The 16,200-nt window shown below is 44.8% G+C and overlaps 1 protein-coding gene across 2 annotated transcripts in view; it reads left to right on the top strand.

The window, feature by feature from the left end:
* LOC125464825 (parkin coregulated gene protein) overlaps window positions 1–16,200 on the top strand; it is a 288,676-nt gene that overhangs the window by 66,623 nt on the left and 205,853 nt on the right. The gene's annotated exons all lie outside the window — the stretch shown is intronic.

The following is a 16,200-nucleotide window of genomic DNA, read 5'->3' as shown; positions in this document are numbered from 1 at the left end:
CGAACTCACGTGGCTGACCAGGAATCTCGTCTCGTCTTACTGCCTGCCATTGAATTGGAAGGACGTACAGGCTAGTATTCTAAGTATATGTCTACTTTAGGAACAAACTACTCTTGGCCATCACATCCTTGGAGTAGGCAGTAAATGGCCTTTTACACAGTGAGCCATCATTTACTCACTTGGCCATATTTCTTTAGTTTCTCCCATTTTGCTTGGAGTTGTCATAGTGCTAACCTAACCCTTCTCCATAGTCCCTTCCTCCTGGATAAAACTCCTTGACCACTCCTCACGTGACTGTTGTGGTCCATTGGGAAGGTGAGCTGATTTTGAAGGCTCCCTGCTCCCAGGTCTATACACCAGTCAATGGCTGAATCAAAGCATGCTCCTGATGGAGCATGGTTCTGAGGAACAGTCACCGGACCCGAAAAGTTAACTGATTTTTTCTTCACAGATGCTGCCAGACCTGCTGGTCTTTTCCAGCAACTTCTGTTTTTGTTCCTGATTTACTTGTCTGGTGAAACCAGACATGAAAACATTGTAGAAAACAATGACCAGGTTCCTGCACTTCACAAGAGTTACTACTCACTACAAATAAACAAATTCTAATCATAAGAAGTAGCTACAAACTATCAACACTGAGACATAAACAAGCCAAAGGTAGTGGTACTCTGAACATGATTGAAGAAATATCAGACTTTATATACAGTGAGATGTCCCCCAGTCCCACCAATATACCCTCAAGAGATTTGCCTTTCTCCTTTCCTCCCATTGTATCTGGCGTCAGTCCCAGGGTTCACACTGAGTAGGGGAAATCCTGCCCAAAATAGAGTCCGTTTGGCTCGAAGGTTTGGTGGGTGTCTGAGTGTCTCCTTGCCAGAGACAAGCGCACCCTCTCAGCTTGAACTTTGAGGATATGAGCAGCATGCAGGTGGATCACCCAGCCACCTGTGGAGTTTCTGTACAGGGGAGTTCTGAGGGGCCTGTGCAAGATTCCTCCTTTCACTGGGTACTTCCTGGCACCACCCTGTCAGCTTGCGTGCAGTCTTTTGCAGAGACACAGACGCAGGCGGGCTGTTTGTCAAGCTTGGTAGCTGAGATCTGACAGGGGTCTGGGGAAATATATCTCAATTGTGCATCCACAAATGTATCAAGACAGGACCAATGCCATCTGTGCACAATCACAGTGGCTCATTTCATTTCCCAGGTCAGTGCTACAACAGGCAGTAGCGTTCAGGAACATAGATGAGATCCTGCAGGTGCAGGGTGCCAGTCACTGCACACACAGGGCACATGTAACATGACAGGGCTGTATGACACACTGCAGAATTCATCAACGAGAAGGGGTACCACTCTATTCCCACTTCATTGTGCCCAATGTCCTAGAGCACTCTTGTATGCCTGGTATGTTTTTAGGGTCCAGGGCCTTACAAAGCTGGTTACTATGGGACATGGGCTACCCACTGGCACCAATAGTGAAAACACCAGCACCCAATGCCCTGACTGACAAGGAGCACAGACATAATGCTGTCCAGGATTTGAAAAGTGCGATGGCGGAGCAGACGCATGGGACAGCTGAAGGTGCAGTTCCATTGCTTGGACAGGTCTTGGGTACAGTACGAACAGTGTGTGTCACTTCATCCTGGCGTCCTAAGCTGTGTACAATCGGAGCAGACAATGAGGTGGAGGTGCTGGACCCTGAGGGACTGGGGGAGTGGGAGCATCCTTTCAGGGAGGAGGAGGACAGTAGGGAGGGAGGAGGAAGCTCTCCTTGTCCATGACAGAGCTCAGCTTTGTCAGGTCCTACAGACCAGACAGGGACTCATTGACACACGGCTCCTGAAGATGGTGCCACAGACCATCATGGAACATGTTAGTTTTGTTTGTGTTCACTTCTGCTGGCTGTGAATGCTTGGAATTATCCAGTTGCTTGCCTGTACGTGATAATTCCCTACTGGATAATGACAGGTTCCGAGTGTGCAGTGGGCATTGATGACAGGGTAGTGGTTATTCAGAGGGTGTTCAGCTGGAATGTGGCTAGGTGCAAGTAGAGCATGTGGCCTTGTGTTCAAACAGTGACTGGAGAGAATGGAATTGCTTGTGTGGGGACTGTCAGCTGTGCCAGCTACATGCATGGGCAATGTGATTTTATGTCATTACATTGTTTGAGAGGAGAACACCAATCGCCAATGTTTGACCGGGCACACAACAATCATACAAAGGTGATGCGGGCACCAGGGATGCCGGTCATTCAACAGATAATCTACTGAGTGGCAAGTTCCGAGAATGACTGGTGGTAGAATGGGGCTCAAATTTGCTGGGAAGGTTGCCACAGGAAGGTAGGTCATTAATGAGGTGAGCTTGGCAAGACACCTTGCTAGATCTCCTGGGAATGTGAAATTTGAACAAACAGACATTTAGCCAAAAGAAAAGTTAGATTCAGTTTGATATTTCAGATTGCTGACTTTTTATCAGAAGGAGGATAGGGTTAGAGATGTAGCAAGTTTTATGGAAGTACAGCACATGGAAAGGGTTATGGGTGGGGTGAATAATGTGGGGAGCAACAGGAAGGTGGTCATATCATGATAATGTCAATGGACTAGCCATCCAGAGACCCAGGCCAAAGCTCAGAAGATGTGTGTACAAATCCCACCATAACAAATGGTGATAGCTAAATCCAAGAAAAATATAGAATAAAAACAGGTTCTAATGGTCAAAGAGCAATCACTTGGTTGTTGTAAAAGCCGGTCTGGTTCACTGATGCCCTTCAGTACAGTGATTTTCAACAAGTGCACCATGACCAATGTGAAGTGTGCCATGAAATGGGTGGCCCAGTGGATCAGTGGCCAGCACTGCTGCCTCACAGCACCATTTCCCCTTTGCTGGGCTGAGTCAATTGAATCATACACCATCACTGGTGTGAGTTAACTGAGCCAGGAACACAGTGTGTGCAGGAGCTGCTGCCTGCGGAGCTGGCTCTGTCATGGAGCTGAGTCCAGGGGTGATGGTCACGGCTTAACACATCACCTGGGCCCTGCAGGGTGGGAAACAGCCGCTACCAGCAGTGACTAGGCTTCGTCTCCATGATTAGATCACCTCTGAAAGATGGGGCCGTGTTGTGAGAGGCAAAATGACAGGCAGGGAGTGAAGAGGCTGCGGGAGAATCTTACCCATCACCCGGTATCTCCATTCCTACTGTCGCATCATAAATACAAGTAAATGTGACATTTATTAGCAATCTATTCAACTGGAACAAATGGGTGTGCCCGTAGAATTGTCAGTCTCATTGAAGTGTGCCTTGATACTGAAGAGGTTTGGAGACCACTGCTTTAAGGAAAGAAATCAGCCGCCCTTACCTGGTCTGGCCTACATGTGGCTCCAGGCCCACAGCAATATCGTTAACTCTTTGCTGCCTTCCAGGCAATTGGGGATAGACAGTAGCAGTGGACCTGCCCCTTGACTCCGCCATTCTGTGAATGAATGAATGGATAGAAAAAGGGGAATCTTTGTGTTTCAGGTTGCCCAATTTCAATGACAGAAGTGACAATAGTACAAGGTCTCATTGTGAGCAGCTAAAGGACAAACAAGGAACAAAGGATCAGCCCAGAGGAGGTAAAAATGGCAACAGCAGAATTATTATGAACAGCTGCTCTATGATAAATTGGGAGCAGGGATTCTGGGCTGAAGCTGTTCATCAGCTTTTCTTAGCTTTGTGGCAATGCATATATATAGAGAAAGCTTTCCTCTCACATTCTCTCTTAATTTGGTGAATCAGTGAATGGCAGACAATGTAATGGGGGAGGTTACGCATCGCATTCTAAGCTGTGTCTATCAAGTCAAATATATCATAACGGTCATAAGGATTAACACATAGTTAACAAAATGATGAGGCTTAGAGAAGGTGCCCCACCCCCAACTCAGACAATACTCAACTTTTACTGTCGATGTCGACCCTCCCCTCCCACAGAGAGCCCCTGCCCTTCACAGTGCACCTGCCCTGAGCTTGGAGCAACAGCATCTGCACCTTGTCAACTGCCTTTTGATTAATGAGAGGGTCATTGCAGAACCCTGTGAGAAATGAAAACATCACAGCAAATGGATATAAAACAAGACCCTTGCTGTAAATCCCAGTGAGAAACACCTGTCACAGAATCTCCAGACAAGAAACTCGAGCCAACATCAGTGATTGCTCGCCTGGAGTAGCGATCACTGAAAAAATCCAGCAGCTGAGTTTAAATTGTTAAATAAACTAAAGCAGTACCATGACTTAGTGTGGAGGTTCGGATGGTATAACCAATCCAGATAAGTCAGATTGCACTTGTTCATATCTTCATGGGTGCTTTAGAATTAGCATACTCACCATCAACTGGTTTGAGCCACATTCTGAATACTCCATCAATGGTTAATAAGTCCTGAAGAGGGGCTCGAATCAGAGAAGTTCAGAGATAGTTTGGAATACACTATCTACTCAGTCACAAAACCTCCACTAATCAGTGATCACAGAGGCAGCATTAAACCATGTGAACTAATGTGGGAGATCAGAGGTTTTATTTTGGTGAGCCACAGAGGACGGTGACATTGCATTATGACCCTGGCAGAAAGCAGTAGGAGAGAGAGATCCATGAATGTCGCTTGGAAAATTGGTGCGAGAACCTGAGCCTTACAATGTATAAGATACCCCTAGAGGGTGGCGAGTATGTGGAATTCTTCCACAGAAGGCTGCTCTGCCTGAGTCGTTAAGTATATTCAAGTCTGAGATAGGCTTAGAATCAGCCAGGGCATATAAGAAAAAGGCAGGAAAGTGATGTCGAAGATTATCAGAGGAGCCGTGATCACATTAAATGGTGGAGCAGACTATATGGGCAGAATAGCCGGCATCTGTTCCCGTGTCTTATAGTCTTAGTTATTGTAAGGACAGAATACTGAACAATCATGGAGCATCATTACATGAAGCAGGAGTGTCACAAGCATTGGAGTGAACTCCAAATCAAAAGGATCCCATTAACATTAATGGCATTCTTATTCATCTCTGCACAGGTGCTGAGGGAAAATGAAAAGCACTTTAATGCTATTATGAATATAAAATGAATAATGAACACAGAAAATTATTCAAAATGAGTGTGAATCTACCTTGAGAGTTTCAGAAAAGTCATTACTTTCACATGAATTATTTGAATATGGTGCAGCGATCACAAAGAAAAATGATAGCTTGTTGAATTTGTCCACTGAATGGACCTCCAGCAGCACCACATTGTGGCCTAGCCTGTGCTATAATAGGCCATTGTGTTGTGGGTACAGTACATTAAAGCAATGTATTCATTAGCTATGTCCAGTTCTTGAGCAGTGCAGTGAATTTAATTGCAGTGAGAGTAACACTGACCATTAAGTTAAATTGCTTTTTTAACTCAGTTTGTTTAACCACATATTCAAGGAGATTCCTTATAGAATGTACTTTCCACATGTTAGTTTGGCTTAGTTCCACTACAGGATTACAGGAATGATGTTGGCTCAGCTGGGAGCACTTCTGCCACTGTTCAGAGACTATGGATCCAAGCCTTACTGGCCTATAGCACAGAAACAGCTGAATGCTCGGTATTTTGAATGCTGCCTTTACAGAGAAAGCTTTCCAGTAGGGCCCTTTTGAAATAAGGGACATTTTGAAATAAATGTCTTCTTGTACGCATCCTCTTGTGTGGCAATCTAGGTGAGAGGTCATGGTTTCAGGATAAGGGTTAGAAGATTTAAAACAGAGATAAGGAGGAATTGCTTCTCTTAAGAAGACATGAATTGATGAAAACCATTATCCCAGAATATGGTGGATGCAAGGACACTGAATAAATCTGAGGCAAAAGACAGATTTTTCATTAGTAATGAGTTGAAGGGTTTTGGGAAGCAGCCAGGAAAGTGGAGTTGAGTTCGAGATGAGATCATCAATGATCATATTAAATGATGGAGCAGACTGAATGGCCTCCTTCTGTTTCTAGTTCTTACGTGTTCTTCAAAGAAAAGCACCAGTTTTCTCCTGGCTGATGAGATAAGTTGATTAATATCCTTTATTTTTTACTAACGAATATTCTGTTCACTACTGACAGTACCTCAGGGGATGTGCTATGCTGTAAGAACAGTAGCATCCTGCCACTGATTGAAAGTTATGTGATGCTGCTGCATGCAGGAGTTAATGTATGTCATAAAGTCATGTTGGCTTAGAGAGCAGCACTAATTACACCAAGATATGTCAACGTTTCTAGTTTAAAGACATGCGTTCAATGTTTTTCTTATCATAAAATACCAACCGAGCATTATTATTTAGTTAAATTGCAAACTATGTGGCAAATGAAGAAGCAGAAAAATAGAATCAGTTGTAGTAGTGCAGTTTGTGTAAGTGGGAAATATAAAACTAATGCTTGGTTATTGGAGTGGTAATGTCCCTAACTCTGAGCCAGGAGATCTGGTCCCACCATCTCCAGAGGTTTGTCCAAGCACATCTGAACAGGTTGATTTTACACATCTGAAGCAAATTGCTTGTAGCGCCACCACTGGAAAGAGATTGCAACTCCCATGTGATGCTTCTACATAAACATTTACCATTGTAAATAGTGCTCCTAGAATTTACAATGTAAACAAATAGAAAACATTTCGCAAACCTTGTACATGGATAGATTTTTAATACGTTGTTGATATATAAATAGATCTCCGCCGCTGCTTCTCCATCTGAATTAGGGGATTGCTGGTATTTGGCCTGAAGCATGAAAGAATGATGATGTTTCCAATAGCTCAGCAAAGCTGAAGTAAAATGTTGAGTTATGGCAGTGTGGTGGTAATGTCACTGGCTCAATTAATGCCCTGGGGACACAGGTCCAAACCTCACAATAGCAGTACATAGATTTTAAGTACAATTAATAAATCTGGATGATAACACAAGTAAGCGTCAATGATAGAGACTGTGATAGCCATCATCAATTGTCTCTAAAAGCCCGTTTGGTTCAAGAATGATAGTTGGGGAAGAAAATTCCTGCCCCAGTCTAATGTGCATTTAAGCCCAGATAAACATCAATGTGGTTGACTCTCTAACTTCATGCAACGGCCCAGCAACACTCTCAATCCACCAAAGGTTAAGGGTGGACCATGAATGTTGGTTTTGTCAGTGCCACACTGGCATCCCACCCATGAATAAAAATAGGTTCTGTCGATTCTTTTGTATGTAACTTCTGCATGCCTGAGAGGGGAACACCTGAATATCTTTGAATAAAATGCAGCTTTTACCTCCTCCAAACAGGGAAATAAAACCTCATTTGCATTACTGCAACCGGAGGCTTAACAATTTTATCACAGTTTTCCTTGAGGTCACAAAAGAATTTTCATGCATAGGATATGAGGTTGTATTATTACATGGTGTGTCTATAACTGTGAGAAGGCAAAGATCTTGCTTGCAGCTGATTAAGGGCATGTTATGGAGCATTAATTTACCATGATGAAGCAACATAGATGATTGTGGCACCAAATCCCCTGTCAATAGCCTGTAGAGAAACCATATTTGCCTGCACTGGCAGCATCAGTCTATTTTTAAAGCATCGCATGAATAGTTGACCTTTATTTAGTTGTCCATTTCTTTTGTTGGTAATTTTTAAAAAGAATCCATTAATATTTATCATTCCTGTGCCGCGTAAGTTGCTTTCCTCATATTTTATGATCTAACCAATTTTAAATGATTGTGAGCTAATTGTTAAAATTATATCTTGTTTAATTGCAGGGCTGTTTTTATTACTCACACTAATGTCGCAATGCAATCAAATTGGTTCAAAGAATCACTTCATAACATTGGAAGGTGATTATGGCCTTGTGTATTAGTATATTAGTAACAGGGATGCTTATGTTACTCCTGTTGTGATACACAGAAGTCTGTTTTTATTCATTCATAAGATGTGAGTGTCATTGGCTAGCCCAACAATTATTACACATCCCTAACTGCCCCAAGGACATTTAGAGTTGATCCTATTGCTGTGAGTATGGGGTTACATGTAGACCAGGCTAGGTGAGGGTGGTAGTTTCCTTCCATAAAGAGATAGGTGACCCAGATGGATTCTTCCGAAAACTGACGATGGTTTCATGGTTTCAGAGATAATGGGAACTGCAGATGCTGGAGATTCCAAGATAACAAAGGGTGGAGCTGGATGAACACAGCAGGCCAAGCAGCATCTCAGGAGCACAAAAGCTGACGTTTCGGGCCTAGACCCTTCATCAGAGAGGTGGTTTCATGGTCATCACTTTTTAATTTAAAAACTAAATTCAAATTCTACTATCGGTCATGGGATTTGAACACAGTTCCCCAAAGACATTACCTCAGTCTCTGGATGAGTCATCTCATGCCACCAGGCCATCATCTTGCAAAGACGAAGTCTAAGGGACTGAGTTTGCGGGTCATGGCGATAGTTGGATGGAAGGGGAGGCGGTCCGGGATTGGAGCAAGTGAAGGAGGAGGAGGGGGTCGAATTTCAGCAGGTGCCCGCTTCCCGAAGCCAAGTTTGTTAACTATGTATTGAGCACGTGACATTGAGGATGCTCCCCAGGAGACAACGACCAAACCCAATGTCTTTGCACTTCTCGAATGGCAACTTCCCTGCGCACCATGGGCTGAATACCATTCATCGGGCAGGATGAAGCACTTAAGTGGGCATGCACTCACCATTTGAATCACCTCAGGGTAAGGAGGCCATACACAAACCTTCTGAGCCCAACATAAATCGAGGTAGAGGTGGGGTCCACACCTGCCCTCTCTCCCATCCAATTAAATTCCACCCTCTCACCAAACTCACTTTGGGTAAGGTATGGTAACCCATGTTGAAAATTGTTAGGTTTTTATAAAATGTGAAGGGGTGTTGGGCAGATGTTGTTGGCAGGACCAGCATTTATTCCTCATCCCTAATTGCCCTTGTAGTGAGTGTCTGGCTGGGCCATTGCCGAGGAATCAACAACATTAATGTGCTTCTGGGGCCAAGTGTGGTCCAAACCAGGTAAGGATGGTGGGAATGAAGTGTAGAACAGGCTCAAGCGCATGCATGGCATCTTCCTGTTCCTATACCCGATTACAATATGTACGCACAACTACTATTGTCACGTCTGATTCTGTCATTAATAAAAACCAAAAGAACTACAGCAACTCTGAATCAGAAACAAAAGCAGAAGTTGCTGGGGAAGCTCAGTATGTCTGGCAGCATCTGTGAAGAGAAATAAGAGTGAACATTTCGGGTCCGGCGTCACTTCCTCCGGACTCCAGAATCGAAACATTAATTCTGATTTCTCTTCACAGATGCTGCCAGACTTGCTGTTTCTGGCCTTAGCCTGCAGCCAACTGGCCAGCTATCAATAGCAGGAACACAAGCTGATTTTTGTGCCAGCAGATTTAAAGCTTCGAGAGCTTACCCTTAGAATTAAATGTTATGATATTGGTCAGTTTTCCCAAGCTGTTTCAATCACTATACATCTCACCTTAATATACTGTTAAATGCATGAACTGAAGAATTAAAAAGCGCAACTTGTTCCACCAGACTAACTGCGTAGAACAAGCAACAAGAGCGGGTGAGTAATGGTCTATTTTAATTGGGAGAGTGAATAATGATATAATAGCTACACCAATCCACTATTGAATTGAACTGGTGTTGAAAATCCCAGTGCAGTCAGACTCAGCCTGGTACACTACATTTCCTTTAGTAGCCATGTAAATCTCATCCAGCCTGGGTTTAGACTCTCAGCTGCATTTTATTTTCACAATCAGTGAGTTGAAAATACCAGCGCACCTTTCCTCTAGTGTTCATTGTCCCTGTTAAACTGCACCAAACAGCAGTACTGAAATGTGGACAATATCTCCATGAGTGAATTTCCCTGAAGATGAAAGTGTGCTTAAAAAGAAAGGAGAAAACATATCTGAATTAAAATAGAAACATTTGAGGGACAGCTGAACATGATCATTGCAAAACATGACAAAGGGAAGGAAGCATTCCGGCCTAGTGAGACATACTGAGTGAGGAGGTAAACTTTCATTGGAATATTTGAATTCTCTAATCTTCACCCTGCAATTTCGGGCTATACATATACAACTTCTTTTGTAATCAATCCCTGCAAACTGTTAGATAGTGTTTGCTCATTGTAACCACGTTAGTGAAAGGTACATTGTGTAGATCCACTGTCACCATCCTGTTTTCAGGTTCAGATCTAATTAGTCTAGTGTGGCAAAGGAAAGCCATTAGGTAGCCTACGAGGATCTAAGCTTGTCTCAAACAAGATGTAGTTTATCGTATGATAGCAATCAGGTATAATTATGTTGGTTTGATAGACACTGGATATGATTGTCCTCTCCCTGCAAGAGAAATGGTGAAGAGGGGAATAATTAGGTGAGTTTGTCATGGAGAGAAATTCACCCATTTTTTGGCACCTCCACAATTAATTGTTGGGCAAGAGGTGACTTTCATAGAATCCCTACAATGTGGAAACAGGCCCTTAGGCCCAACAAGTCCATACCAACCATCAGAGATCCCTCCAAGTTCCATCCCCCTATAACCCACTTAATCTACACATCACTGAATGCTACGGGCAGTTTCCCAAGGCCAATCCACCTAGCCTGCACATCTTTGGACTGTGGGAGGAAACCGGAGCACCTGGAGTAAACCCACGCAAATACGGGGCGTATGTGCAAACTCCACACAGACAGTCGCCCAAGGCTGGAATCAAACCTGGATCCCTGACTGTGTGAGGCTGCAGCGCTAACCACTGAGCCACTGTGTCATCCTCAACACAGCAGCAATTAAATCTCCTTCATGCTCAACTAACGATCATGTGAAGACCTCAATGTGCTACCTCCCTGAACTCCTGCCTCCCTGGTGTGTAAGATGTCCCATTTCCAACCAGCCCACGTTCAGGATTTGGAGGTGTCCAATTGAACCAATCTGGGGGCAGTCGGAGACATGGGGAGGAGTAAGGGGATGGCCTTTAAAAACCAGCTTCTGACCCTTCCTTCTCATGAATCCTCCCATCCTGTGAGGAGAAAACGGACAAATTACCTTCTCACCATTGGGCTCCATGAGAAGTAGACCTCTACCAGCAGGCTTAAGGATGTGAATGCTGCTGGTCTCTAATTAGACTGCAGCTTCTGGTGACTCACCTTGCTGGTGTTCTGCCCTCTAACTTGGTGAGATACCAACCCGCACTTGACTGGCACCTCTTAATGAGCTGATTGCAGCCAATGGTGATGAATTGTCTCATCAGTGGGCGTGGCCTCTTAGTCCCTAGTTAAGATGCTCACCACACCCCACCCCCACCCTGCCCCTGTATGGGGTAAAGGCCACATCGATTGGTACTAAGATCATCAGGGAGACTTTGATAGAAGGTGCATCTGGAATAGAGTATAGAACAAAATATCCTTTTGTTGCCATGTGTAGTCCATTGTAGGAGTACAGTGAAAAGCTTTTACAATGTCTACAGTCTTATGGCATCATCTCAGATACAAGTACCTAAGTACAATTCTTGGGTACAGAGATGGAATAAATATAACTGCATTACCTTACGGAGTTGAAAAATAAATTAAAATAGGATATCATTAAAGGGCCAACAGTCCAAGAAGACAGGAAATTTCGAATAGATATTACATTGTAGCAGCTCACCACAGGGGCCACCACATGTGGTCTGACTGTCCATGCCAGACCACAGTCCAACAGCCATCTCTACTCTCATGCAAGCCTCGAGTCTGCTCCTTACCAGCTTGCAGCTGCTCCAAGTTAAGTTCCAGGGCCTCCTCCTCCCCTGATGCTCCAGGGTTCCTACTCCATGTGCTGCTCTGGGGCTTCTTCCCTGAGCTGTTCCAGGGCTCACAGCTCACATACTGCTCCAGGGCTCACAGCTCACACACTGCTCCAGGGCTCGCATCTCACACACTGCTCCAGGGCTCACAGCCCACACACTGCTCCAGGGCTCACAGCCCACACACTGCTCCAGGGCTCGCAGCTCACACACTGCTCCAGGGCTCACAGCCCACACACAGCTCCAGGGCTCGCAGCTCACACACTGCTCCAGGGCTCACAGCTCACACACTGCTCCAGGGCTCGCAGTCCACACACTGCTCCAGGGCTCACAGCTCACACACTGCTCCAGGGCTCACAGCCCACACACTGCTCCAGGACTCACAGCTCACACACTGCTTCAGGGCTCACAGCTCACACACTGCTCCAGGTCTCACAGCTCACACACTGCTCCAGGGCTCACAGCTCACACACTGCTCCAGGACTCACAGCTCACACACTGCTCCAGGGCTCACAGCCCACACACTGCTCCAGGGCTCGCAGCTCACACGCTGCTCCAGGGCTCGCAGCCCGCACACTGCTCCAGGTCTTACAGCCCACACACTGCTCCAGGACTCACAGCTCACACTCTGTTCTGGGGTTCGCAACCCACACACCTAATACAGCATTTTGCCCCATCTGTTTCTCTATTATCAATATTTACACATTCATGCATGTAATTACTTGTACTGCCACCACACTTTGCCACATCCCCCAAAGTTCTTTTAGATTAGATTAGCCTTCATTGTCACATATGCTCAATGGTATAGTGAAAGGTTTATACATCGCCACTCACAGTGCCGCAGCTTCTTCAGTTACAAGATCTCAGAAAATAGAGAAATAGAACATCTAGCATTGCAGAAATAAAAGTTCAGAACAATGGTCTTCCATTCCAGACCATGATGGTTCCTAGTAAGAACTGCCGATGCTAGATAACAGTGTGGAGCTGGAGGAACACAGCAGGCTAGGCATCATCAGAGGAGCTGTTCTGGAGAAGAGTCCTGACCTAAAACGTCAAATTTCCTGCTCCTCTGATGCTTCCTAGCCTACTGTGTTCCTCCAGCTCCATGCTGTTACCTATTCTTCAGTCAGCACCAGGTGCTGGCTCCACACTGCACTATGCCACACTGGGGTGCCACTGCACCAGGCTGGGATGTGGCCGTGCCAGGTCGTGGGTCACTACACCACTTTGGGATGCCCCAATGGGGAGGCTGTAAAGTCTCTGACTTCACAAATGTTGGTGGTCTGGTGGTTTCATTGCTCTATCAGGGTATGTTTCCCTCAGACATGGAAGATCAGTAGGTCTTTGGAATGTAGAATGTTGACCTAGATTTTGTTTCCAACAGTGTGGCATCTGTAAAATCCCTTTATACTGAAGGGAGCTTCATGTATAGAATTTTCGTCACAGAGGACAGCTGCCCTTTTGAAACAAACACTTTCTTTTGTAAAATATGTTCGATTTTTGTACCAGGTTTTTCCATGACCAGCTGGCCCTGGAAAAGTTGTATGAAATACTTATAAATTCTCTTCAATCTGACTCTCTTTATGTTACGGAGTTTTTTGTAGCACACTATTAATCTTGAGAGCTATACTCCCGGAACAAGTTATTGCACTGTTGTATGCCATGGGCAGTGCTTCTTCAGCTATGGTACACCATCTGATAATGTAATGGCTCTTGGCCTTCTGACAAGCTTAAGTTTAGTGATCTGTCCATTAACATAATGACCTTCTTGCCAAAACTCTAGGCTTGAATCATCTTTTTACCTTAGGAATATCTATGGTTTTTCTTCTATTGTACCCAATTCCACTTCTTAAAGTTCTTGGTGGGGGGACCCGTTTGACTTTGTATTGCTCTGTAATTGTGTCCTATATCAACACATCTTCTGGAAGTGTCTTCTTGTTATAAAAATGAAACATTCGTTTTTAATAGATGAACAATTCTTGTGCCTGCAAGGTTCCCATACTCCACAACTTTCACACCACCTCTTGGCATCTGCCACCTGGCCTATCCCTTATTGGCTTCTCAAGTATCTCTTTGGAGATTCTGAAATTTAAGCACTGGAAAGATTCCGCTGATTTTTTTCATACAACGCAGACATATGAACACCAGCAGGCAGGAAAAGACCATCCAGTTACCAGCCTGATGCATACATCTGTGGTACATCACACTAAATGTTGTTGCTGTATCTGAGGTCCCAATCATAGACCAGAAATCCAGGGACGGTCCACCTCAGCAGTGTGCAGGACCCCTGGCCAAATGAGATCTGTATCAGCCAGCTGATTAGGTATGCTTCCCCTTTAAGGATTCCTTCCTCGTCCCAGGAGCAGCAGATTAATTGGAGGGTTGGCGGCTAAGCAACACCGCCAACAGTGCTGGCTACTGCTAGTACTGCAACTGGAGATAGAGGGTAGCATGGGAACAGACTGCCCTCTCAACCAGGCAAGCAGAGTCTGGGAACACTAATGTCAGTCTGGCAGGCCCTGCCCAGGCAGAGGCATGGCTTGGTGAGGGCAGGGGGGCTGTTGCTATAGGAGACCCCGCCCCTGCCATCAGAGGTCACAGTGTTCCTGGATAAGAGGATGCTGCATCCCCATGCCCAAGAAGACATTCATCAGTCAGTCTCACCATGTGGTGGTCAGGGCTACCAGCATTGAACCAATGCCAGCAGTGATGGGAAAAAGGCCCCTCATTGGCAACTTAATTTGCCCAGTTGGATTCTCCAGGTGGGAGGCCAACCTCCTCTCCCCACAAAATACCATTGCCGTTCCACAGAGACACAGAAAATAGGAGCAGTAGTAGGCCATTCAGCCCTTTCAGACTGACCACTATTCAAAATGGTCATGGCTAATCATCCGACTCAGTACCCTGTTCCTGCTTTCTCCCCATCCCCTTTGACCCCTTTAGCCCAAAGAAGTATATGAAAGCCCTTCTTGAAAAAATTCAATGTTTTGGCCTCAATTGCTTTCTGTGGCAAAGAATTGCACAGGCCCATCAGTCTCAGGGTGAAGAAATTTCTCCTCATCTCAGTCTTAAATGGCCTACCCCATTACCTTAAACTATATTCCATGGCACAACATCGTGGGCCGAAGGGCCTGTACTGTGCTGTACTTTTCTATGCTCTATGTTCTATATTCTATGACCCTTGGTTCTGTAATCCCAGGACATTGAGAATATCCTTCCTGCATTTGCCCTGTCTGATTGTGTTAGAATTTTGTCGGTCACCCCCATACTCTTTTAAACCCCCGTGAACATTATCCTCACCCACCCAATCTCTCTTCATATGTCAATGTGATGGGGCTATAGTAGGAATTCTAACCACACCACTTACCCCCCCCAAACATTCTCATTGTTTTATGGTGTCTCCTACCTCCCAGGTGTCCCCTCAAGGTCTGGTTAAAATTGAGCACATTGTGTATCACAATGCACCTCCAAACATGTGATCACCTGAGGGAGGTGGAACAAAACAGATTCAAAACTGACACAAACTTGGAGGCAAAGAAAACCTGGAAATTCCTTCTCTGAACCCTCCACCATCCATAGCATCCCTCCCCATTCACCAGAGCCCTAACAATCCTTTGCCATTCCCATCTCCTGTGAGAGGTCACTTATGATCCATGTGAAAAGAAGCTCAAGTGTTGCAAAAAATAATTTAGCCAAATTGGCCTCCAAATCACAAGGCACAGGTTGTCCTTAAAATTTGGTCTGGGCTAAGGAACGAGAGAGTCCTAACATTCCATTTTCCCATGTTTTGCTGACTCGTCACAATTTGACAGCGTACTGCTGGCAATCTGTTAACTTTTGGCTCAATTTGTTTCAAATAGTAATATGGTCCAGTCACTACTTGCAGAAAAGAAGTTCTTATAGCTGTAGCACTCCTCTAGTGTTTTAGTGAGAGTGACCAAGCTCTAAGCTGTTTCATAATTTACTGAGGTCTTTGAAATTCCTTTCTAAATAGGCTTGCAAGCACTAAAACCATCTGGAAGAAAGTCTCAAACGTATTGCGCAATTCAGTAACACTCATTGTGGTGGTTAGCCCATTTATAATTAGAAAGAAAACTCATCAGTGATCTCTCACACAGAATCAGTACATGCACCACTACAGGCTGCAGGGCTAGCACGGGGGTTTTACAATCATCACTGGTGAGCTTCAACAAGGTTCACAAAACTGTTGCATTTCTAGTTTGAAAGAGGTGGGCAGACTGGAAGAATACCTTGTAAATCAAGTCTGCATGCTGTGAAGCAGAGAATAGTGCTGCAGAATTTTATACGATGGAAGATAAAGTATTAGCTGTGTAATGTCACTGCCAACCAATGTGAATTGAAGCAGGATGCACTCATTTGAAGGAATGTTACAAGGCTGATATAAATATTGGC

This window comes from Stegostoma tigrinum, chromosome 24, assembly GCF_030684315.1.
Source record: "Stegostoma tigrinum isolate sSteTig4 chromosome 24, sSteTig4.hap1, whole genome shotgun sequence".
NCBI classification, from domain to species: domain Eukaryota; kingdom Metazoa; phylum Chordata; class Chondrichthyes; order Orectolobiformes; family Stegostomatidae; genus Stegostoma; species Stegostoma tigrinum.
This window is presented reverse-complemented; position numbering and strand designations above follow the sequence as displayed.